The sequence below is a fragment of the Streptopelia decaocto genome (assembly GCF_964273445.1).
Source record: "Streptopelia decaocto genome assembly, chromosome: 5".
NCBI lineage: Eukaryota > Metazoa > Chordata > Aves > Columbiformes > Columbidae > Streptopelia > Streptopelia decaocto.
The window spans coordinates 44,225,239-44,251,402 of NC_138659.1; the positions used below are offsets into that span (position 1 = coordinate 44,225,239).

The 26,164-nt window shown below is 41.6% G+C and overlaps 1 protein-coding gene across 11 annotated transcripts in view; it reads left to right on the forward strand.

Moving 5' to 3' along the window:
• The window catches only part of ZMIZ1 (zinc finger MIZ-type containing 1), a 346,761-nt gene that overhangs the window by 246,312 nt on the left and 74,285 nt on the right, over nucleotides 1-26,164 (forward strand). Inside the window, exons 1-2 of one of the 11 annotated variants that reach the window (XM_082053548.1) lie at nucleotides 5,903-6,014; nucleotides 6,535-6,607. The exons of 9 other annotated variants lie outside the window; for them this stretch is intronic. The gene's annotated coding sequence lies outside the window, so the exon portion shown is untranslated. Of the gene's footprint in view, nucleotides 1-5,896; nucleotides 6,015-6,534; nucleotides 6,608-26,164 lie in introns of those variants that run through there. One more of the 11 variants, XM_082053539.1, reaches the window with a different exon arrangement.

A 26,164-nucleotide genomic window follows, 5' to 3' on the forward strand; every position in this document is an offset into this window, starting at 1 on the left:
TCCTTATCCCCTGGAACAGTTGAACCAGGGAGAGAGGAAGCTTAGCGGTAATTAACCCACAGCTTGTCAGAGGTGAGGCCTCAGCTACAAGGTATTATAAAAACAAATATTTTGACTGAGAATATAATCTTGAGCATTTCAAAAAGCAGCAGAAAAACATGTTTTATTAAACTGCACAGTAAAACTTTCTTAGAGATAGTAATCCTCATTGCATTTGAAAGTCTTGCTTCATATATAACAGGGTTTTCAGTCCTTTGCAGAACATATGAATTCTAAAAGATTAGTTTGAAATCTCAAGAAACAGTTGATCAGATATTCCCCCAATGCATTAACAGGCTAAAAATATCTCCACTATATGAGGAAAATTGGGCAGTTTGCAAGACATGGCATAAAAAAATGTAATCAGGAGTTAGCAAAAAATATGGATGTTTTAGAAATCCATTTGATCGTGCTGAAAAACTGGATTCAGTATGGAAAGAGCTTCAGGTAATTTCTATTTCTGTCTGATTTGCTAGAAGAGATATCCTGAACTCTAGCCCAGGTGCCAAAAGAGGCTCTAGAAGTGCAGATGAGCACTGAAGACATTTGTGCCACACTCAAGTTTACCAAGGAGTTTGAATGGAAGTGTCTAATAGTTAAGACCTGTCTAAACTTTGGAAAATCAATACAGCTCCCATGTCATGAAAAGCAGTTTTTAAAACATTCATTAGTATTTGTAGCAAAATAGATAAGGTAAAAGAAGGGCAGAGCATCACAGGTGGGGTGTGTTCCATCTGTCGCTAGAATTGCCTGATGGACAAGCTGGGGTGGGAGGAGGCAGCTCTTCTACAGGTGAAACAGTGCTGGAGGCAACTCTGAACTGGTGCCCTCATTGTACAGTGATTGTTTGTTTGTTTTGGTTTGTTTTTTTTTAGTTCTGTAAAGCCTCTATTCTGACTGCCATCCCATATTACAGATGTGATTTTTCCTTAGTGTACTTCATTCTTTATTTCTGCATGGTTTGGTTATTTTTGCTTCTCAGTTTTCTGTAAAAGAATAGCTGCGAATAGAACCAGAGGTATGGACATGATGAATGTGGCTTCACTCTGTAATTATGGATGGGGGCATATTTTGCTGTAATTTTATAGATTTTTTGTTTGTTTGTTTTCCTTTACATGGTAAAGGGAAAGGAGAAAGGAAAGGAAAAAGGAAAAGGAGAGAAGAAGAGAGGAAGTAGAGATTAGAAAATTGCCACATTGCATCTAACTAGACTGATTTAAGGCTATGGCAATTGTGTTTTTCATTGCAGTGCCTGCAAGTCTGTCCTGAGCCTCTACATAGGTTTGAAGGAACAATTTTTCATAATGAGGTAACAGGAACACAAGCATTTCTGTGGTCTTGAAAGTTAAATAGGGTGTAAGTCTCTTTCAGAAGGTTTTGACCCAATTGTTGTGCGCATCCAAAAGAGCATTGGATGTTCCCAGGTGTGTAGTCCAGATCAGAGGGTCTGTCAAAACATTGAGCTACCAAGGGCATATGTGATCAGGGGTCATGGGCAGCAGGAGAAAAGGAAATGCTGTGGTATTACATTTTGTAACTTTCCTACCTTTGTTTTATAAACCTTGACAAAGAACAGGACCCAAGGGTAAGTACTTTAGTCATAGTGATCTCTGCTGTATAGTAATCTTTGACTTAAACGACACAAAACTAAACCACATAAAAGAGTCTTTTTTACTGTGCTTTTTTACACTGGATTTTCCTCTCACACCTCTCTCTGGATGGAGTTGGTTTGATTCTCAGAAAATGAGTTATGCATGGAAGACACTTGATGCAGAGTCAAAGGATTTTTTTTCCTAAGTACATGGTTGGTTTCTGACTGGGAGACAGCCCTGTGATTTATAACAGTTTCAGCTGACTCAACCTACTGTGAAACATTAGGAAAAATCCACAAGGCCACCAATCCATGTATTTTGTGTATCTCTGCTAGGTAATTGTAAGCCTTCTAAAGGGTTTTTTGAATCCTTTGAATCAATAGTAAAATATATACATATCCAGGGAACTAATTCTTGGGCAAATAACCTGCTCTAGACAAATGTTGTAAGGAAATACCCTGCTGTGTTCAGCAGTGCAGCAAAACTCTGGTGAATAAAGATTGGTCCCCAAGATACACCTTTAAATCTTTGGTCACAGAAAATTTGCATTGCTAAAGGGTTATGACTCAATGGGCAATAACTGGTATTACAGCTACTTGAAGAGAATTTCCTTACCCGTTATGTTTTCTTTCTCTAAACAACCTCTCTGCTCTGTGCACCTCTCATAATGAAATTACAGTAGAACATGATGATGTCCCCCTCTTGTACAGTCTACTTGACTCTGAAGCGTCCAAATGGGGGATTTGATCTCCACCTCTCTGCAGCCTTTCCTCCTTGGTGGCCTGTGTCTTTATTACAGGTGTCAATGTATTTGGTTCATTTTTGTAATACCACAAAAGAGGAGCAGGGAGGGAGAGAAACAAGAATCACACCCAAAGGTTACCTCCCTTGAACCTAGTTGAAGATAAGCATTGTGCCATTTATGTTGAGCAATCGAAGGCACCTGAACATGCAAATCTGTCTACATCATTATCACCATAAAAATCAGTGTTCCATGGGCATGGAAGTCTGTTGCGCCATCATGTCCTAAGGATGGACTCGTGACTTTTGACAAATACACTGCTTGAGAGAGAAGCATCTTGGCATGGAGAGCAATGAGCACTACCATATGGATGTGCTGGTGGTGATTTCATTTCTGTGCCAGGTGGTGACTGACAGGATTGAGATTTGGGAGGATTCTGATCAGTAATATTGTTTGGCATTGGCAGCAGATGTTAAACGGACAAACGCTGCCTCCTGTTTCAAGGTAAATGGGACTTTGAAAATCTTTCAACTCCTTAATCAGCTAGAGGTGGCCCAAATAAGCATCTCCTCTTTCCCCCAGTAGGACTGAGCGATGCCCCAGCCCCCAAGCACGGCCAAAGAGCTGCTCCCCCACCCCGCATTTAAAAGGTGCTTCCCAGTACGGACCTGCTTCTCCCAGGGGTAGATGCCTCAGCGAGTCTTGCTAATAGTGATCGCTGCCTGAGATAACCTTCCCTGTGATGTAATTTGACATACTGCTGTCAGTGGGGCTTAAACATTGTAATCTGTAAAAATGATTGGGAATTTGCCCTAGAGAAAAAACTGTTATGATTAATTTCTACAAATGATAAACCACTCCTCCTTCAAAATACTACATGCTATGAAGTGTGATTTAATCCATGTAACTACAGAGCCTGATGCTTCTGACAACTGTGACTCAAATGTCATCACAGAAAGTGATATTTCAAGTGGCAGGATGGGATTAGAAACCTGCTGAAGATTTGTCAAAGGAGAAGTAAGTACATAATTTTTAGATAAGTGATTTGTCTACTCTAAACCACTTCCGCTGAAAAGACAGGCAGCTTAAAAGAGAAACTTACACTGTTATACTAGCAAGAGCATTTAATTGCAGAGGGAGGAAAAAGGCAATCCTCCTGATGGTAGTTAGACAGGAAAACGTAAGATACTGGGAAACATGAGTTTTCTATACAGAAGTAATAAAATTATTTTTCCCTTAGAAAATAAGATTTAATCGAGGCTTGTATGAGGAAGGAGTCAATCTCAATGTTTGGGACCTCGCAACTGCCTGATACGTTCTCATTGCTTCTTGGTGCGTTTTTTTCTAAATACGAAATAACATGATGATAGCTTACGGACTGTGTGAAAATTTTGAAAATGCAATAAAACCTGAAACAAGCACAGAAATCTACATTCTGTGTCTGTCTAGAATTTATGTAGAGTTATAGTCAATTATAAATTTCATTCACACCCACCAAAGTCTGAACTCGGTACAGTCACATTAGTAGGGAATTTGGTCCTTGTTTGGGATTACCAACATACTTCTGTTATTGCTTTGCCAGTCCTCCAAAACTCATGCTTGCCATTATCTATTCTGCTAGGCTAGCTGTATAATTTACAGCTTCTTAAAGCATCTGTCCACTCCAAAAGAGAAAAAAAAAAACAGTTGTGTGAGGTTCTGTACTTCTGTGTGACTGAATCTCAAAATTTGATCAACTGCAATGGAAACTACATTTTGTGGAGGAGCATGTTCTCAGTGTCCGAGGTCCTGGCTGAAGGCTTGCCCACGCTGTATGAACTATGTGTTATGGATACCAGCCCAGCGCTGGGTTTTGTACCACCTGTAGCAGCCGTGTTAAAAGAATTCTTCCTTTGGTCAGGCTTGTGCAGCTCTGAGACTGCAGAATTACAGGATGTCAGGGATTGGAAGAGACTTAGAAAGATCATCCAGTCCAATCCCCCTGCCGGAGCAGGAACACCCAGCTGAGGCTACACACGAAGGTGTCCAGGCGGGTTTTGAATGTCTCCGGAGTAGGAGACTCCACAACCTCCCTGGGCAGCAGGTTTGGTTTGCAGTGCTGGTGGCTGAGGAGAGACATCAATAACCCTGTCTGACAGGCTGACCTTGAGCTCGCGCTTCAGGAGTGGAAGTTAGGCGAAAAGCACGCGTACCTTTTGCTTGTTTGAAGTGGATGGATTCCCTGGGGAAAAAAAAATGAACATGAAATCTGACAATGCTTTTTTGTGGAATCATTTTTCAGAGAAGAGCTGCTCTTTGATATCTGTGATAGTTTGCTGCTCCAATCTGTCATGTTGCAGACTTTCTCTGCTAAGGTGTTTACGAATCACGGTTAAGTGACTGTTAAGTGTCTGCAAGGGAAGCTGAGGCCTTTTTTTTGATGAAAGGAATTTTGCTGGAGAGCCGGTATTTTTTGATTTGTTTTGTTGTTGTTTGGTTTGGTTTTTGGCTGGAACCTGCCGGCTGGCTTCCCTGCAGCAGGGCCGGGTGCGCCTTTAAGAGCCGCGGCGCCTTTGTGCAGGGTGTGCGGGAAGGAAGCGGCTCGGCACCGCAGGAGCCTGCAGGAAAAGGCTGGTGCTCGCCTGCCCGCAGCTTCAACTGACAGTTTTCCTTCTGAGAGGGAGCAAAAAAACTGTCACATTAGCTTCCTGTTTGGCTTGGTGTTTTGTTTGGGTTTTTTTTCTCCTTTTGACGCTGTCCACCAAAGGCTGCGTTGTGGCACAGTTTGGTGGGTGACACTTGCTTAGAACTCTCTCATGGGCAGTGCTGAACTCGGAGTGGCGTGGGAAAGGTGATGCTGTCAGGGGCAATGGGCGGCCGGCAGAGGTGAAGATCCGAACTCTTAGAAAACCTCAAACAACCCAAGCAAGGCCGTCCCGCTGGCGACATTGATCCCAGCCGGCAACCCACCGTCCCTTGCCTGCGTGCCTCAGTTTCCCCTGGGCAGCGGTGGAACGCCGGGTGTCGCCGCGCCCGCGGCACCACGGACAGAACCGGCCCGCAGGGACCTCCCCCGGTCCCGGCCCGGCCCGCCGGACCCCGCCGGTACCTCCTGCCCCTTGCGGGGCGGCGGCCGGTCCGGAAGGAAAGTCCCGGCCGCGGGGCCGCCCGCCCCGGGATCTGCTCCGCCGGCGGGGCTGCCCTGGACGCTAATTAGCATGACTAGTTTGATGGATTTAGTCAACAGCATTCAGCAAACAGGGAGGGGGGGAAACAAGTGTGTAAGGTTTCCCAAATCTAAAGACTTTTCAGCCTCGGTGCTCTTAATGGTTTGTTACGCGGACACGAACAAGTGTTGCTTCCAATTAATTGATCGAGGGGATTTATTTTAGTATTTTGGCTGGATGCCAGGGACAGAGGCTTTGTCCTGGCGTTTTAAGCACCACCCCTCCTTGCAAGTTTGAAATGTGAGCTGCCTGGGTGGTTTTTTTTTCCTCCTCTCTTTCTCTCTCTCTCTCTTCCTTCTGGCAAAGTGGCTGCGTGTGTGTGTGCGTGTGCGTGCATGAGTATGAGAGGAGGAGGGAGAGGTGTAACGGGAAAGCCAGAGATGGATCACTAGAGACAGAAAAGAAAGCCATCCATATCAGTAACATGCAGCTGAGGTGAGATTTTTCTGAGTGTTTGATTTCCTTAAAACCCTTTCAGAAGATTTAAAGCAGCCTTCTGCCATGCTGTATGCCGAAGACGTACTCCTAAGCAATGTCATAGGGATGCGTACATGTATATTGCTGGTTTAGGTCTGTTCGCGTACGTGTGAAGTTTTAAGGCTTAACCTGATTCTCTTTATTGTCTCTGGAGGGTTGTAGCTTGAGCACAAATAGCCTGTTGGCAAGTACGGCATGAGCCCATTAGCAAGACTCCATCTGTGATTGGTTTTGCCTGGAAACCGGGAGACAAGCAATGAATAATTGATGTGTGTTGTGCGGTAGCTGGACAGGCAAAGAGGAGAGAGAGAGAGGGAGAAACAGAGCAGGGTGCCCTCAGAGGGGGGAGAGCGAACAAGCTTGAAAATAGCTACTGGCTGCCTTGTGCGGAGATGAAGGCAACCCCGGCTGTCTTTGTTCTGCACGGGCTGGTTCCTGCCTAGAACTGTTTGCAGACATATGTGGCCTTTTTCTGCAGCCGAAGAGAGGCAGGCGAGCGGAGGAGGGGGAGCACAGGAGGACTGGGCTGGTGAATGAAATGTAACTTGTGGGTAAGTTGGTTTCTGGGCGGGGAGGGGGCCATACGTGTGTGTGTGTGTGAGTGAGTGTGTGCTCGCCCCGGCCTCCCGGCACCGAGTGTGTGTGCGGGGGGGCGGCGCGGTGCATTGTGGGCAGGCAGGGCCGCTGTCAGCGGGGGCGGCGGGCGGGACCCCCGCGGCCCGGGGCGGATTTTGGGTGCAGCCGCCGTGCCCTCCCCCGGGCCGCCCCCTGCCAGCGCTGGGCTGCGAGGAGGAAATGCGCGGCTTGCTGATGTACCCGGGCTTTACCATATTCTTATTTCAGGGGTGAACTGTTTCATTTATTTTATTTATTTTTTTTCTGCAAGACTCTTGCTTATTGTATCTGCAGTCATAAACCCAAAAGGCAACGGTGATTATCGGTGGCGTTTTCTCCAACTTTAGCCTGTCTGGCACTGTCAAAACGTGACGTGCTGTTCTGCAAACAGCAATGACAGTACTGCTGCCACCATTTCATTTTTGCTGTCTTTATAAAGACCTTGCCATGCAGAACTCACATCTGTGGCAAGTGGTTTCAAAGACGATCCCAAGGAGCTGTTAGTGTCGGTGCCAGTCTCGGGTATGGAGGGTGTCAAGTTTTTTGCCCTTTCTGTTGAGTAGTAGCAAGTGTCTTGTGTATCTCTTTGCTTGTCTAAAAACTAAAAAGCTTATTTAATTTGTATATGTTTCATGGAATTTTCAGAAAGTTTCAAACAAGTGATGCCAGACTGGAATTTGGGTTGTTGGTTTATTTTTTGGTTTAGCTACTTGAATTAAAGCAAATAATACATTAAAATGAATAACATTACATATATAAATGTACAGCAAAAAGGCAATGCAATGAATCTGTACAGCTCCAGTGTCTGCAGCTCAGACATTGACAGCATCGTTTGTTGGGAGAAGAGACTGGCTATTGTAGATGGCAGCTCTTCCATCAGTAACATCAGTGCATAAAGTGAAGTAGACTTTGCTTAAAGTATTGTCAGTGATCCTGTGTCCACTGAACCCACTGTCAAAACAAACATTTACTTAAATCATACAAACTACTTCGCCTGAGTTCAGGTGAGCTCGTGATGAGATATGGCTGAAAATCTCTTCGTATCTGCCAGCTTTTCATGAGGTACATGCTGTAGACAGATCCGATGGCATGAACTGGCCAACTGGAACCCCCATTTATGACAGCAAATTATCTTGGCTTATAAAACTGCAGGAGCATGATGTTTGTTGTGCAGATCTGTAGATTTTGGAAGGAAAAGTGACTGTGGAGACAGTTTCTTTTAGGAAGTAATGTTTCAATCAGGTTAAGATAACTGGGTTATTAGTCTGAGGTGAACTAAGACAAACAATTAGAGTGGCTGAGACACTACCTGGAAATAAAAGTACATAAAATTAAGATCTAATTCAAATTGCTCTACCTTACCAATATTTCCTTTAATTTTTCCCCAAATTAGAACTTTATTATGATTAGATTGGTAAAGAAAGTAATTATCAGCAGCTAATCATGCATAAAAGTAGAAGCTCCTCTCAGTCGAGCAAAAGCATGTTTCCTTCATACTGTTACTGCTCTGCTTAGCAGGATTTTGTTCCTCTTTTTGCTTAGCACTTAATCGAGATGGCAGTTAAAGTGCGGTAGAACTTGAGAACAAAAGTTTGGTTTTATTTAAATTTACTTCAGAAGAACTCAGTCAGTAATGCTTCAGTTTAAGCCAAAAGAAGAGTGTTACCAAAAGTTCAGTTTTGAATTTGTGGTTCAAATTTTGATTAAAATTAAACACTTAACATTAACTTGATTCCCACCCACCCCAATTTTACTCCTTTCTGGAGGAGCCATCAGAAAACCTCTGGGGAAATACATCTGCAAGTACAGTGACATTTCACTAGTAAAAAAGTCATCTGAATGTGCAAGATACAGTTTCATGGTAGCAATTGAAAATACTGATCATAAGAGAGGTTTGAAACTTAGTCTTAAGCCTTTAATCTGGTGTAGGTTGTAGTAGGGTGGGTGCAAATGTCAAATCTCTGCATGTCAGTGTCTCGGCCCTGGCAGAAATGTTGCAGTGTTCGTACTTGAGCGAAACGCGTGTGCTCTTATTGGTATTACTTGTGCCGAAAATAGCCTTTAGTCCTGGAACCCTTGTGCTGGATGCTCCAGAACACCCAAGAAAGCGTGTCCCAATGTAGTGCACAGGGAAGGGCTGTTGGTTACAGAGCAAAACAGAAAAGCATGCAAACTGACAACGAGAGAATGATAGAGGATACTTTAGGGTCAATTAATAAACAATTTGTTGTAGTAACAGGTACTGTTTAATTATAGCAAGGTAATTTAGAGGGAAGGGTCTGGCAAAACAGGCCTTCTGTTGCCATAAAGGTGGTATTGAAGTTAGATTAAGAGGATCTCTGAATCCAGCCCCCCCAAGCCCCCCAATTACAAGATGTATAACTGTGACAAGAGAACAGTGTTTTTCTATGGCCCAGGGTAAGCTGAGGACATGGAAGTTTCCATGTTGTCCTCAGTTGGCACTGGGGCTGTGACAACGCAAAGCTACTTTCTCATGACCAGGACACCAGCAAAAAGGATATTACTGATCAACAGCAACAAAAAGTCTTACTAGAGTGTAGCCAACAGGAAACTGTCACTCTGTCAGATTTTACAATTCTAATTTCTTTTTTCTCTCACAACAAAATAAAAGACAGAACATTATATTAAACAGTGAAGGAGCTAACCAGGGGAAAACAAACCCGAAACCTTGCCGTTTGGAACATTGCTAAATGTTGTTCCAGGGATTTGGTGAAGATGCTCTCTGGTTTTGTTCCTCTCATTTTGAGAACAGAGACTGCCACAGGAAATACCTTCCTCTGAGGCTGCTCTTGCGAGTGGAACTTCTGTTTTGTCGGGATGGAACGAGCAGACGCAGCTGCTGTGAACAGACCGCCATGAAGCTGCTTGAGAGGAGCTGGACAGCAAGGCTTTTGCTCAAGGCAAAAAACAAAGTGGGGAAAAGTGGTTTCCTCCCAGTGTTGCTCCACTATTGCTGTGTCGCTGTTCCAAGCTATCCAAGCAAGAGCCGGGTGATCTAACGGATGCCTGGCTGGGCCATGTGAAGAGCTGGGTTTCACTACCTTCAGTACCTTGTAGGGTGCGGCATATGCTGCTGCAAATAGACATATCTTGGAGGTTTTGAAAAATGTTGCTGTAACAAATGACCCCGCTGCCTGTCCTCTAAATTTTCTGGAGTTTGCTGTGGTGGTTTTCCTTACACCACCTTTCCAGAAGAAACCAGAAGGTTCTGTGAAAAGCACTGGCAGGACATCTGTTTCACTGTAGAGCGGAGTTACCACTTGTTTCTTTGGAGAGACCAAAACAAACAGATCCTTATAAAAATAGCTAAAAGTTAACAGACTGTAAAAAAATATGTTGAGTTAGTATCTCTTCACTCTTCTAATGGCAGGATAGGGACAAACATTCCTTCAGGTGTACCTGCTTCTAAAACACTTCATCAAAAGGATGTTTAGGTATATAAAACAGTTGTTCAAGAAGTAACTAAAAATTAACAACTTACATATCGGAACAATTTGAAGTTACTGAAAAAAAACCTTTTAAATCAAAATGTAAAAGGATGAGCTAGCCTTCAAATGAAATGGATGTTTCAGTAATTATCAGAGGTACACCAATGTGCAATAAAGCAGAGCAGCAATAGCTTTTAAGGCACAGTGAAGAGTGCGTATCCGTTCATCATCAATGAGAAAGCAGCCAGCCAGTCTGGCACGTGTGTAGGCTCTTTGACTGAGGATTCAGTAAGGAGACAAAGGAACTCCAGAAAAATCACAGATACGTTATTTTCCCCATTTTCAATTGGAAGTTCCCTGAAGAATTTTCTCCTTGAAATCAAGACAAGGTATAGTTATAAAATGAGTGACGCTGGGACAGTGATTAGTTCAGTGGAGTGGAAGGCTGCCTCTCAGCCTACCTATAGTAAATACTATACATTTTTCTAGTTCTTGACGTGGATCATTCTCAAATGATCCTGATTCTTAGCTTGTTGGGGCTCATTCTGTTGACAATAATCCAGTGCAACCAATGGCAATTTTACCTCTTCCAGGAAAGAAAAAAAAAATCTTAATTGTTTTTATTAGTACCAATAAAATGTTCAGACTCTCAGCTAAGCTCCTAATTATTCTTGTTTATCATAACAGAACTACAGCTTTCATCAGTTTATCACCTTCTAATCCTCTAAATGGATGTTCTTGTTAGTGGTTGGTGCTGTTTGTACCTCCTCAGTACCCCTTAAATCCCTTCAGTTTCAGGAGGTGGGCAAGCTGGACTCTCATCTCTGTTGACATCCAGGAAAGTGGCAAAACCCCACAACTGTTGGTAAACAGGAGCTGGTTAGAATGCTGTTGGAATATGTTAGAGAACCTGGATGGGTTCCTTCTTTCTTATGCTTACATTTAAAACTATTTGTACTTGATTTTCAAGATCATCCTAACATAACTGGGTTACACATGGAGTAGAGGTTCAGCAGAAGCAGAACTAGGGCAACCTGGGATGCTCATAAAAATCACTCCTTTACTTATCCTTGGGTATCTTTCCTCATTCAAGCCCAAGAAGGTATCAAAGAAAGCTAGGAGGAGATTGTCATATGACTTTCTCCAGCACTCAGTTAGCTTTGCTAACCAGCCAGTTGTTTATCCTAGTGATTTAAATATATTTAACTTTTTGTTAACAATCTTATTTCTTCATTAGTAAGCAGTAGGAAAAGAAAAAAAAAAACAACTGGTTTTTTTTTTGCCACTTACTTATCTGTATTCTAGCCAGACTCGAAAGGAGGGTGTTAACAGTATTTTTACTTTTACTTTCTTATGTACCGACACTGTCCAACTGTTTAGGCAAGTTGAGCTTTTCAAGTATCGCCCTGACACCACAGCTTTCAGAGGAGCCTGTCATGATTTAGTTATTCATACAGATTGCGGTGGCTTATGTAGTCTTGATCCTGCTTGATCTGCCAGCAGTATTTGCTTCTATTGATCACAGGCTGTTATTTGACTGCCTTGAGCAGCTTGTAGGTCTCCCTGGTTCTGTTAGCGGGGTCTACTACAGATATTTCTCAGTGTTCTCGTTTTGTTGCTGTCGATAGTTTTAACTCCAGCCTTCCCAGTCAGACAGATGTGCCACAGGGTTGTGTCGCAGTCTTTGTGTTTTCCGATAAGTTTGGTGATAACCGTAGTGAACTTTGGCTCTGTGACGGGTGTTCTGTCCAGATTTGGCCATTCGCTCTGGTTTGTAACGCGTGTTTGGCAGTGTGCCTGGCTGTCCTGGTGGCTTGTAAGTGTGTGAAAACTCCTCGTATCCTAGCTGTAATAAAATGGCACATTTTTGCAAGTAAGCACCAACCCATCGTGTTACTACATACGTTTTCATCCGTATGCATTCCTACTGCTTTTTTAGCAATAAGGCAATTGAAGATTAGTCTGGGAGAAATGTCTAAACCATGTTGTTTCCTTGCACACAGACAAACACTGTTAAATTGTCCTGTTCCAGTCAGCTTTCCAAGTGGCTATATATGTTTTCTAACTACTCCTTAGGGTGAAAATACTGTAATTTCTTAATTGGCCGGTTCACTTGGAGGGTCCTTAAAGTGACTTATCTGAAGTAATTTGTGTCTGTCAAGAAATAGACTTCATTAGACAAAAGGTGCATTAGAGTCAGGTTAAAACCAGAAACATTCATGTAAGCTTTTCTATGGTCTTAGACCATTAGAAGCCAGAGATTTTAATCTTTTTACTAAATGACTTTATGGCTTGTGAATGTACCTTCAAGCTCTTTGAAAAATATGTGTTTGTGTTTCTGGTTTTAATAGGAGGGTGACCTTTTGAACATGCAATTAAGCTTCTGTCTATTATTATTTGTGGCTCCTTGTATTGTTTTTGTAGAAAAAGGGCCCAGCAGATGATGTTTGAGCAGAAAGTCAAGAGAGACGGTGGCTGGCTTTTCGAAGAAGTTTTTGAGATGGAGAATTAATGGGGACCAAGTGATTTTACTTGTAAGGAACACATTTAATACACAATGACTGACTGTTTTCACCCATCCATATAGAGACTTCTATGCTTAATGAGAGTAGGATGTTGGCCTTCTGGCTTGCCTGACATTCATCAAGCTGCGTCTTTGTCTCTCCATCTACAAAAAATATCAGGGGGGATTTATTCTTTCATTGAGTTTTAGACTTGAAGAGTTAGTTGATCATTAGTATGTAATACCCCATAATCTTGGATTATGTGTTTTGCAATAAGCAGAACAGCACATACAGTTTATAATTGCTGCTAAGTAATGAGTAGATTACAAGAGATCAGAAAAAGGAAGTTTTAAAATCCCATCTTAAGTGTTGACTTAAAGCGGCTCACTTGAAGCACTCACAAATCTTGTTGCAAAGGCAAAAATGTCCTTCTTGTTAAATGACTGTAATTTAAAATGTTACAGAGAGCTAAATGATTTATTGATGTCTATTTCTGAGGCATTTACCTGCACCTGTAGCCAGCCCATTCCATTTATTTTGGCTTGCTGACAAATTAGCAAGCTATTTGTATGTCAGATCTGGTCAGTAGTCAACTCCCTCCTCCTTACATATTGAACAGCTTTTAATTTAATTGTTTGTGGTGTTGGCAATTTATTATCCAGGCAGATGTCACTCAGAGGAGCTCTTTTTAAAAAAATTAAAACCTGAAGATTTATTTGTGATTATCCTAATAGTGTCTTACAGAAGAGAGCACGCGGAGGAGCTTTTGAGTCTTTTCCACATGCACAGGCGGTGATCTGTGTCTGTTAACTAGTTGGAAATGTGAAATGTTAGGGTTTATATTTAATGACTGGAATAAGGGTAACTGTGATTGTGGCCATCGTGATGGTATCTAGACACCTTTAAGGAGTGAGCAATCAAAATCACATGCTAGAGTTGCAACTGCATCAGTGTATTGCACGAACACTCCCAGGCAGAGCTGAAGGATGCGTTGCCGCCTGCAGCGATTGCGCCACTGCTCTTGAGTAAGTTTTGTGGGGGATTTAAGGCAAAATTATTTTGTGTCTCTAAATTGTTGTAACTGTTGGCTTAGATGCTCATCACTGTGGGCGTGGGTTGCCCGACCTGAGACGCGGGACGTCTCCTGCCGTCCTGCTCCCGGGACTGCGCTGGGTGGGAAGACCCAAGGGTTTTTCTTTCTCCTCTCAGACAGCGCCATGGTTGCTGGTTAACATTGTTGGCACAGTACAGCTTGAAATGTTTTATGGTCTTACATCTACTTAACCTTCAATGTTTTATGTCAACATCTATCATGACCTGGTGGCCTATGGTTAGTAAAATGTACCCTTGCAGGCTGCCAGATACTGTAATGGAATTAGGCCTTTAAAATTATCAGACCTGTCAAAGGGGCTTATAATCCTGTGAGAGCTTTAAGTGGTTTCTTACCTCCACTTCAACACACGTTTGACCTGGTTGAAGTGTTTTTTCTTGCTTGGTTTTTACTTCCTATTAATACTCTAAAAACTGGGGGGAGGAGGGAAAACAAAACCAAACAAAACAAAACCAAAACAACAGGACAACCAACCAACCAAAAAAACCAAACAAAAATAACAACACCACCAACAAAAAAACACACTTAGTTTCCTCAGCATCTTCATGAGGAAAAACATGGAGTCTCCTCATCTCTGTCCCAGATGTCTTTTTTGGCTTCTTTTCTCTGTGTTGCACTTGAAGATGAAGCTCTGCGGATACTGATGTGGGAACTTGTTCCCCTAAGTACGGGAATAAGGACACTTTGTAATGTGCGTGAGCCAGGCGGTGTGCAGCCAGGGCTGACTCCAGTCAGCAGGGAACGTCAGGCTTGGCTTTGGGAGGTTGGGCTCAATGCAGTGCTCAGAAGGTGCTGAACCGAGTGTCCTCTGCAGAGCAAGTGTGAGAAGGGCAGCAATGCTGCAGTGACTCATATTTACTATCTCTGTGCTTTATCCTGAGTAGAAGATTAATTACACTAGAGATGTGAGATGGTTTACCTTTTGTTAGTTAGTTTTCATTTACCTGTGGAAATGCTGAAGGCAGTTTTGTAGCACCTTGGTGGTCTCCCTGTGGTTATAGCACAGTGCCTGGTAGTCATTAGCACCGTGAGAGGTTCTGTAATATTTCTGAACTGAGCGATACTACATGTGCCGTATCCAATGGAAATTGAAACGTGCAGCAGAAGAGGCGATTTGACCGTGACCCGCGCAGCCTGTAGCCGAGTGTGACAAGTCCCCTTACCGAACCCGAGTCCCACCTTAGAGCAGTGTCCTGTCTTTGGGAGGTTGTTGCATCTGAGCTGTTGGCTTCACATTATTACAAGTTGTTAACGCTGCTTTTTTTAGTGAAAGGGTGATCCGACTTTGGCTTCTGAAGTAGTGCTATGCTGACTCAGTTTCTTACCACCAGCAGGGTTGATGTAAGGTGAAGAAAAAGAAGAAAGCTAATAAAATCTTGCTGTTGAAAATATGTCTTGTTCGAGATCTTGCGTGTAAATGACAGAGGGAAGTGCACTGCAATCATTTTATTTACAAGGAAAAGACCTTCTGTTACAGAGGGTTTTTTTTTTTTTACATCTTCATTGTTCTCATATAGTGTAATCAAGCACAGTCGAAGAAAATATGGTCCCTGCTACAGAACTGTGTGTAGACATTAGCCTCGAAAATAAAATTAACTAATTAAAAATAAAAAGGTTTGGGTAGTCTGAGGTGACATTAATTGGGATAGACACTGGGACAAATTGGCCTCTGACCAAGGAGGACAAATAGACAAATACCCATTCTCCAGTAAAAGTAATTCCTGTTTCATTTTTTAGAGCAATTTCACTCTGCACTAAATTCTGAGCTGGAATGTCCCAAACTCCTGATCCTCCTGCAGTTGCAGGTGTGCTTGTCTTTTCTTTGATGTACAAATCCAAGAATCTCCCAGGACCATCTCTGCGCTAAGCAAGACGAGGTGGAGATGTAGGAATCAAATCATCAGGCAGCCCTGAAGAGTGTCCTGAGATGGGCCGTCCCTTCTGATCTGAGAGCCTCAGTATATTGACGGTTAATGTTTTTACTTCATGACAGTCTAGTGAATGATCTCATCAGCTGTTGCTAGCAGATGCAAAAATGATGAGCTTGTGGTAGCAAGCCAGACATTACACTGTTTTCTGTGCTTGTCTTGGGGTATGAGTGACAGACATGTCATCGAGAGTTTTCTTTTGGAATAAAATTGTCCGCAGCGTTTTGGAAGGGTTCAAAGGAGATTAGAATTAATTGGTTAGCGGAGGAGGAGGAGAAGACCCCTCCCAGGCAGCAGCTGCCTGTTGGTGAAAATTTGGGATTCTTTCTGACTGCTGGGAAATGGATGTTTTAAAGGTTGTGCAGCTGTCCTAAGAGGAAGTACCTGAACTGTTGGTTATTTCTGTTTTTATGTCAAAACCATGGTAATAGCTTGAAAAAAATGGGGAGCAATGAATTCTTCCTTTCAGTACTGTAAACTGTTTATTTAGCTGGATCACAAAGACCTCAGATACCTAGTTTTTTAATAGATTTTTTTTTTATTAAACAGCAAGGAAAAAGCAGTTTATGCAGCCAAGCAAGCAGCTTTCCACAGTGCCTGATTCATCAGTCCTGATTCTCTCTGTTCTTAGTGTCAAGTCAAGCAAAGCTGATGCACCTCAGTGGAAAATGGGACCTCTGTCAGTGTTTGGGCTGTTTAATCCTCAGTGTCGATTCCCAGTTGTGATGGTTTCTGTTACCAGTGTGTCTACCCTGAGCTTCCTACTCCTCAGTTGTACCTGTTTCTCCAGAGCACATGTGCCAAACCCATATGAACACTGAGAGATTCCCTCAGTCATCCAACATACTGGGTGACAGATACTTTACTTGAAATACACATTTGGTTTTCCAGCTATTTAATCATTTTAAAGATGTACAAATTGCAAAATGTGTCAAGGTGACCCAAAGCAGATTGAAATGATGGAATTTATTTGAATGAGGCAGAGCCTGATTGTAAAATATTACTGTAGGTGAGTTAAAGATTTCTTGTTTTAGTGGAGTCCTAAGTAGTAGCTCAGGTATTTCCTCTGCAGCTCATTTCTGCCTATTTTCAACTCAGTGTTTAATGTATAGTGGCACTTTCCCCTCATATTGATCACTTCTTGCTTCTATGCCTGCATTTGTGTAGTACCTTGTCAAAATGTCTCTCGGACTGCAATATGAAAGTTAATGTCTCAGTGTGAAAGTAATATTTATTATTCATTGTCTTTACACTGAGATGTCTCTGATGATCTCCACAAAGCATGTCAAATAGCTAATAATTTTTCAAAAACTTCACTTTAAATAGCGCTTGTAGCCTTAAACTGGAGGCTAGTTGTGGCTCTTGGTATTCTATCAGTGGAATCACCATAAGCCACCCTCCTAATTTATGCCATTTCAAGCTGTGGTAAAGTTTCACTCATAGTATTTGGCAATTTTTTCCAAAGTCGTCTTCAGAGGACTTTGGATTGTTAACAGACTAAGGCATTTTTGAAAATTTTTAGCAGTTGTCACTGTCTAAAGCTGAAGTCCACAGTTGAGTTTTCCCATATGTATTTTCATTGTTTGCCTAATCTGTTTTGAGATCAGTTTTGCATGAACCAAGGACCCTAGGGGAAAAAAAATCTAAGTGACTCTCTCCAGAAGCTTCTGCTACAGATTTCACTGATGATTAAGATATTTCTGGCCTGTCCTTAGCTCCCCTTTTTCTTCCTAATTATGCTAGAGATTGGAGATTCTGTTATATACTGCATGAGTAGTAATATCTATATATACCAGTATTGACTCAGGCAGCAAAATAATCCATAATCAGATTTCCTCCATTGATGGTAATTTTTCTCTTAAAAGATGAAAGGTAGCTCTGCCTTTGTATGAAATAGAAGAGACCTGTGTTCTGGTTTGACAGTACTGTAAGTAAGCAGGGAAAAGAGAAAAAAAGAGAGGAGAAGAAAAAGTTACTAAAATAACATCTATTTGGTAGTTATGGAATTACTAACATTTTACATTTAAGTTAAACTCTGGCTGCTCTAAATTAGCCATCAGACTGGTAAGTTCTGCCTACTTTGTACAACCCCTTTACATTTTCCCACAGAGCTGCATGTGCTTCCCTTTTTGTAATGTGAGCTCTGAAAATTTACCTATTATGCACTGAACTTTGGTTTTGCGTGATGTGAAAGGCATTTGGGAGACAGTTTGTCGCTTGGTTTCAGTGATTTCTCTGAAACCTGGAGAAAAAGTGTTAAGCTACAACAGTAAGGAGTTTTGTGGAGTGACGGTGAGATCACCTGAAGTGAGACCTACCCATAAAACTTGTGTCAGCATGGAAACGTTGTTAAGGACTATGCTTTTTTACAACTCTCAATACAGGCGAAAGTGCTGGGGTAGGTATAGTTCTACAACAAAAATGGCATTTTGCTGATGCAGCTTGTTTCACTCAAGGAATTAGTATGAGCTATAAACTAGCAAGATCACTTTTATTTGCTGATACAAACTGTATTTGCAATAGGCACATATATATCAAACTTTTGGAAGGTGACTGTGCTGGGAGAGTGTTAGTTGAAATGGTCACAAGGAGTGGAAGAGGCAAGAAACATACTCCTGGAAGTAGCTACATCTCTTAAAGCTTATGTGAAATTTCCACTAGTGCTGTTTTCTGGATAACACTCTGTTGCCATCTCGTACTGTGTATCCAAACTCAGCTTGTGCCTTTAGTTAGTCAGTGTAGTTGGCATGAAAATTTATTGGTAGCTTATGAGGTTAGTTGAGGCACGTGTTCTAGTGAATTTGTTTCTGAAGACTCTCTCCTGGATATTCTTCAGTTATCTCCCTCTTCACCATAGCATCATTTATTTTTGCATTATGGATCATCCATGAATAACAGTAAACCTGCCTAGTCTACAGATTCTGTAGGGAAAAAAAAAAGGCTGGCCTCTAAAGATTGGTAAGCAGTTGAAGTACACCAAAATGTTACTCATTCGTTCATGAGAGTCTACTTGGCATTACGGACATGCATAAATAAAGCTTTACTCCTTGAGAGGTGTTTTTAGGCTCGGTCTGATGCAGACTGGTACGTAATTCAGAGATTTTGGTCCAGAGTGGCTTGATCCCACCCTGAGTTTCATATTGAGTTTTAGGTTCAAAGAACTATCAAAGAAATTATGAACTCAATAAGTGTGCTTGACTTTATTAACAGCAACATCTTCCGTGTTCTTCACTGGATTTGTAGTTGCGCAAACTATTCACTAAAATGCATCCCAACCCCTCTTGCTCTTTCAGCAACCTCAGCTGCGTTTCCTTTGATAATTTCCTGAAGAAGCAGTTCAGCCTGGTTTCAGTATAAAAATACTCAACTCAGGCTCTGAGTGAAAACTGGATTTCATATGTTCCCAAGGATGCTTGGTTTTTGTTGGTGTTTTTGGGTTGTGTGTGTGTGTGTGTGTGTGGTTTTTTTATCGTCCATGTAGTGACCTACACTTTGGAAAGAAACTGGGACTTGCTAAAGCAAGGCATATTTGCAACTTGAGCAACTCCTGTCTAAACCACATCTGTGAGCTTTTTGTAAATGAATTAAAATGCATAAATGTGATTCTGCAGTTATTCCTTTTACACCAAAATTGATGTGGTCCATTTTTTCCAGCCAAATGGTCTTTAACTGTATTTGGAAGATCTGTTCCAAGATAAACATTGCTGCTAGTGTTCTTTTTCCAGTGTTGGTTTGCTTCTGTAGAAATGTGATCTTTTTTTTCTTTACTTATCTTTTAGGTTTTGACAAATAAACCAGTATTTGGATCAAATAACAATAACATGGGACAACCTCTCTGCATATTCTGGCAATTTAAGTGTAGTAATCGCTTGTCTGGAATATCATGTTTAGCCTTTTAAAATATCTTGTTGATCCAGCAGTAATGGACTGTTGATGTTACAGTTAAGTGAATCTAAGACATAAAATAATGGATAATCCAGTGGTTGACCACCTGGTTACCCATGGTGGGGGTAGAATTGATCCTGGTTTGGAGCAGTTTGCAGAGCAGTGTGCTGGGCTCAGAGATGTGACCCGTGTCAGTTCTGAACCCGTTCCTGCGTGCTGTGCACGTGTGGGCAGGGAACCACAAGGCAAGTTACTTTGCTTATTTTGCTGCAGGTAGTTTCTCCATTTGAACACGAATCAAGTTTTCATCTGCATGCTGGTTACTAGAAATAACAATTTAGATTAAAAACAAATCAGTAGTTTGTTTTGGTTTTAATAACTACAAAATTCAGCTGCTTATCATAAACTGAACTCTTTAATTTCTGTTAATGAGTGTTAAGTTTCTGTTTTCATTGGAACAGAAAAAGTGGGAGATCATAAGAAAGACATTGAGGTACTAGAGAGAGTTCAGAGGAGGTGACAAAGCTGGTGAGGGGTCTGGAGCACAAGTCTTGTGAGAAGCGGCTGAGGGAAATGGGGCTGTTTAGCCTGGAGAAAAGGAGGCTGAGGGGAGACCTTATCACTGTCTGCAACTACCTGAAAGGAGGTTGTAGCATGGAGGGTGTTGGTCTCTTCTCCCAAGTAGCAAGTGATGGGACGAGAGGAAAAGGCCTCAAGTTGTATGAGAGGAGGTTTAGATTGGATATTAGGAAAAAACTCTTCCCGGAAGGAGTTATCAGGCATTGGGACAGGCTGCCCAGGGAAGTGGTGGAGTCACCATCCCTGGAGCGGTTTAAAAGGCGTTTAGACGAGGTTCTTAGGGACATGGTTTAGTGCTAGACTTAGGTCAGGTTATGGTTGGACTCGATGATCCTGAGGGTCTCTTCCAACCAAAATGATTGTGTGATTCTGTAAGTTCAGAAGAAAGCCTTGCAGTTGCAGTTGTACAAGAAGCTCAGGTGAGGTGAAGCGCGCTCCGGACTGGGCCCTGCTGTGTGCAGGTGGCCAGCCTAGCAGTCCTGGTCCCTGCACAGCCTCACCAAAATTACTCAGTCTCTTGCTTTTTCAGAAGATAATGTCTTTTCTTTCTGCAGAAATATGGGGTCTGCGAGCAGAAAAGTGGTTGTGTGGTCTCTTTGGACTGCTTAACTGAAGGTGCTGTTAATAATCTGATTCCAGAATAAAGACAGCCAAATAAACAGTTAAAACACGCAGAGCCATACGCAGGATAGCTGAAGTCCATGAACACAGGAGTAACAAAATGCCAATACAGAAACCCTGGTAGACAACAAGATCTGCCTAAGTTAAGGAAGACATTAGGTACAGGTGAGGGGAATATCAAGTGTCTAAGAGAGTCACTGACCTTCAGATGTACTTTTTGCTTTACATGCTTGTACTTGGCAAGAGTGTTTATGACTTACTTGAAAAGTTCAGATAACAAAACCTTTGAAAAACTGAAGTCTGAAGTGATGCCAGGATTTTGTCTCGAGTTCAAGAACAAGTTTTCAAGACTTCTCTCTTGCAGGAGGCTGGAGCTGCCCCACGTTGTGGTAGGTCTGTGTGTGCAGGCAGATGGGCTGGTGGACCTGCGTGACAGCTGTACCCATTAGTCCTCATTTGCTACCTCAGTATCTCTAGACCTGTATGTTCTTTTTCTTTAAATAAAAAGGTATATAATAGTTAGGACAGATGTGAACAGTAAAATCGTGTAAGCAGAGGCATGTTTTGGAACAAGACTCGATAAATCTTGACACCGGTAGTCTTAGCCAGTTTATGACAGACCTGAATAGGGACATTCTATACCGTTCCTTTCCCTATCAATGGAGGAGTATCTTTAATCAACTTGTAATTTTAGTTTCTATCTGTTTGTAATTCCATCCTTTTTGTACTAGTGGCTTGTATATTGCTTACTAATATGCTTCAGGAGTGTTGCGGATTTGTGTTGTAAATGCTCTCATCAGTCTCCACAGCAGAGAGGCTCATGCAACTGTTTTTGTTTTGTTTAATTTAATTTCACCACTACAGACTCACTGAGGTAAATACGTTTTTGAAATGCCTTGGAAAACAATCGTATTAAAAGCATCAAATATAAACATGAAGGAATTAGCATTAAATTACAGTGAAATGGCAGCTGGAAGTGTAACCGTATAGGCAGCTACTTTATAGCAAGAAATCCAAAAGGAGTTACACCATATATTGTTGATTTACATATATTTTATTAAAAAAAAAAAAAAGTTACCAGGAGTGTGCCAGAAGATTGGAAGGGGTAGGAGATCCCCCCTCGTGTATGCAGTGGAGAGGAGTAGTTTCCCTCTCAGGGAGTTATTTGATTTCTATTTTATCCTCAATTGTGAAGTCTAGGAGGTTATTTTTTCTTTAGAGAAGATCATCTTTGAAAACATTGCCTACTATTATGAATCTGATATTTTTCTTCCTTTTCTTTGTCTGGTACTTTTACCACATCTAGTTATGAACAAATACAGCTCTAAAACATGAATGGGATTCTCATTATTTGCTACCTGCACTTGATTTCTCTTTCTTCCCCAACCCTTGATGTTAATGAACATTGATTCACAATAGTTTCCAATTTCCATAGTGTGTTTTAGAACAGGCAATTCTAAGATTAAGGAGAATAAATGAGGAATCTTAAGAAGGCCTTTTTGTAGTTGCTTATCAGAGCTTGATTCCCACATTGATAACATAAGGCAAGGATTTATGATACAAACACAGTTCTAGACTGCATTCTCAGTGACTGGTTTTAACCTGATTTGTTGCTGCTGCTTGTGTATTTACAATTCTTCTTAAGGTATTAGGAGGAAATTGCGTATTGTAAATAAGACATCAGAAGGCGATTTACTATACACCTTAGCATCCGTTGCTAGGAAGACAGAAACATAGTTCCACTGGCCTGATTTAACACAATTTTGACACAGCAATAGTGTGTAAGGTTGCTGGAAGAAGGTAGGGAAATCCCAGCTGAGCTGGGAAAACTCTTGAGCAAATTTACTACAGGATTCGCTCTTCGATAACCTGCTTGGCTGTCCAGAGTGAAGCACAGGGGTAGCTCTGCACCTGCTGTATCCTCCTCCGGGAGCCGCAGTGGTGAAGTGGCCCAGTCAAGTCCTCGTGCCCACATAATGCTGATTTTTCAGCTTTTTAGCTAAGCCTGTTGCCTTTTTAACCAACACAAGAAGTTTATATGTGTTGCTTTCATTGTGGACTTAAACACTGAGTAGAATCATTAGGTAAGAATAATTGCTGGGTCTTTTTTGAAGTTAGTATCCTACATTTCAGAAGGTGACTTTTCTTTTTCTTCCACTTTTGATCTTAGATGTCACATGTGACGAAGGCATGAAACTTGCTATGCTTCTGAGAGCAAGAGCTAATGTTTAGTGTCCATGTATGTCACTTGTCTTTTCTAATGTCAGTGAGCATGTGTACATATAAATGCTTAATTTTGAGTTCCACTCTGATTTTGACTTAATATTTGTGATAGGGATTTCAATGGACTTGACTGTTTGAGCTGTGTGAAGGGGAAAACTAGCAGTGGTAAAAAACATGTATTCATTTCTGAATAGTAGTAATATAATTTTGAAACCTGTTCTGACAAGTGTATGTTTTCCATGAAGCTTGACGTTGCTATATCCCTCCTTTTATCAATAATATAATTTTTTTACTGTTTACTCATTCAGGTGTCTGTGTTTCTTCTGTCACATTTGCTGATCTCTCAATCTTTTAATGATTTGCTTTTTAAGTCAGAGAAACCAAAACTATATATTATGTTCCATTGAAAAGTGAGCCTTTGACTTCAATAGCAATAATTAAGGTATTATTGCCATTTCGTTGCCATGCTCTTATAGTGAAAGGCCGTACAGGTCTAGAACCCAGTCCTGTTTTAAACTGGAGCAAATGGTCATATTCATCAAAACAAAATGTAGCCATACACTTTTTTGTTCCTTCCCCATCTTATCCTTTTCTAACCCAGAAATGTGCTGTCTGCAAGTTTTGTCATCTTTACTTTCAAACTCTTTTTCCAGAGGCTGGAGGAACACATGAAACACCTTTCATTTTTGATGTGATTTCGATCCCCTCACGCGTTAATTGTTTGTCACAGTGAGAACTGTTGATTCTGTTTGTCTTTGTTACACAGTTCCAAGCAAATGACAGTGCTGTTTGCCGTGGATCCCATGACTACTTGAGTTTCTTGAGCCTATTGCCAGGGGTCGTCCAAGGCTTTTGAAAGGGCAGCTGAGTTACATGAACGAGCTCCACTTCAGGCTTGTCTTCACTGACCCCTTGAAAGACCTGTACTGGTTTACCTCTGTCGTGTGTTCAGTTACATATTTCTGGATATTAAATTAAGGTTGACTGATCTGAAATCTTTTAAGCCAGGACTCGGCACACCTCAAGATGTTTCACTGTTAAAGAAAGCAATAGGTTTAAATGGCCAGCTGAACTCTGCGCTGTGAAGAAGGGCAGCGCTGTGTTACTGTTGCTTGCCCTGATGCCAGTGCAGGGTGTAAGTAATTTGCATCCTCTGTAATTGTGCAGCATGTGGTAAACTGAGCTCTTGTCGCTCTTGTCTGCTGCTGTAACTGTCCACATTAACAAATATTAATTGGTGTACCTCTCCTTGGGCAGACTTTTCAAATGTCATGTTCAAAAGACTTGGATTTCACGTCAGCGCTAAAGGCTTGCAGGCGAAGTAAAAGCAGGGGTTTCGCTGACGTTCCAGTGCAAGTCAATGCCTGCCCCTGCATTCTGTTTTTATAAATATGGTACACAGCCTCACGTCTGGGAGACCAACAAGGTCAGGCTGAGAAAGCAGATAAAGGAGGCAGTAGTGTCTGCCTGCAGTTTGCACTGTGCGTAGATGGACTCTGGTCATGTTGCCTGTGTGGGATTTTTTTTTTTCTTTCTTTTTTAATTCATCATGCTCTGCTGTAGCCATTTGCACAAAGGATGCTTTTAAACGAGTAATGAGTGCTTTCCTGTTTGGCGGTTGGTTAAACTGAACTTTGTGTCCACAGCTCTTTACGATTCACTGATACAAGACCTAAAATATTCAAGACTGGTAGGGGGGCAAAAAGCTCTGTCTGGCTCATGCTGTTTCTAGGAAAAAGGGAGTCTTGGGGCAGGGGGGTGGAACCTTGCAAAGACCTACAGATTAGGCAGTGTTCTTTCTGTCCATGAATAGTTTCTCTTGTGAGTGAATTAGGTTGTATTTTTGGACTCACAGACAAAGCAACTTTTGCTACAACTGGCTTTCCTCCAAAGCACACTTTATGTGCTTATTCTATTTATTTTTATTATTTAAAAAAAAATGATAGGCAGCATGGAAGTGATCTGAGGGCCTGAGTCAAACACGCAGTGTGCAGTTAGTCCTGTCTGTAGGAGTATTGCAGATCATCTGCCTGGGCAGTGAGACTCTGTTGAGCCTCCCAAGCAGAAAACCTCTTTGTTTTAACAGAAATGTAGTTCTCTGCTTCTCATCTTGCTTCTGGGAACTGCCTCATGCTTGCACAGAAAAGCAAATGCAGATTTCAGACTGTTATTCTTTACCTTTTACTGCATCTTGTCAATAACGCTATAAAATTGGATGGTTTCCTCCCAAATTAAAATCATTCATGTGATACACACACTCAGCTCCTTTGAGTATGTGGCCCTCCGTGACCTCAGGCCCTGATTTGAAAGGTCAGTTTGAAATATGTTAATTTTAATTTCTGGAGCCAGTAGTAATAGGGTATAGGGTACCAGCTTGCTTGGCTTCAGTTGGATTTCATCCTACCACTTATTCCAGGTATGAATTTGTTCCCTTGTGGTTCTACAGAGCTTTCTTGTGGGACTAAAAACAATTTTGTTGCAGGTTTTGTAAGAATTTGTTATTTTTAACCTCAAAAAAGCATGTGCAGTATAATCTTATGAGATGACAAAACCTACTGACCTGTACATAACACTTCTGATGTAATCTGTTTGTAGCTACAGGGTGTTCTTAAAGCTATTATGAATTTCAGTATGGTTTTGTAAGGCATCTGCATTGCAAAGTCCAGTTCCTGAGCTGTAAAAATTAAAAGATGTCTCACAAAAAATTAATATAGCTTGTTAAAGTGAAAATCACAATCCAACAAGTCAAGGCAACTTTAAAAAACAAACAAACAAAAAGAAAAGCAAACATAAACACCCGCCAAAACAAACAAACTAACCAACCCCACAAACCCACCATTTTATTGCAATTGAGAGACCACTCTTGCACTGTAGTTTAAGAAGTGTCTCTGGTGGCATCACTGGCAGAGGTAAAAAGGAAAGTCTTCTCTGGTCGGTGGAGGTGGGAGCAGGTGGTGAGGGGAGCAGAGTGCCGAAAGGCTGCAAGATAGCACTGCTTATTAAAAGTGATTGTGAAATTACGCTCTTGTTTTAACAGCTGTGAGCTTAAGATCTTTACTTGGCCAATTAATATGGTCTCACGTCTTCTCTGTGTCATTTGTTGAGCACTGAGAGAAGATCGCTTGCTTTAGTGGGGTGGAGATGCTCAAGGTCTCAGCGTTGCTGGTGTCTGAACCAGGCTGGTGTGTTAGTG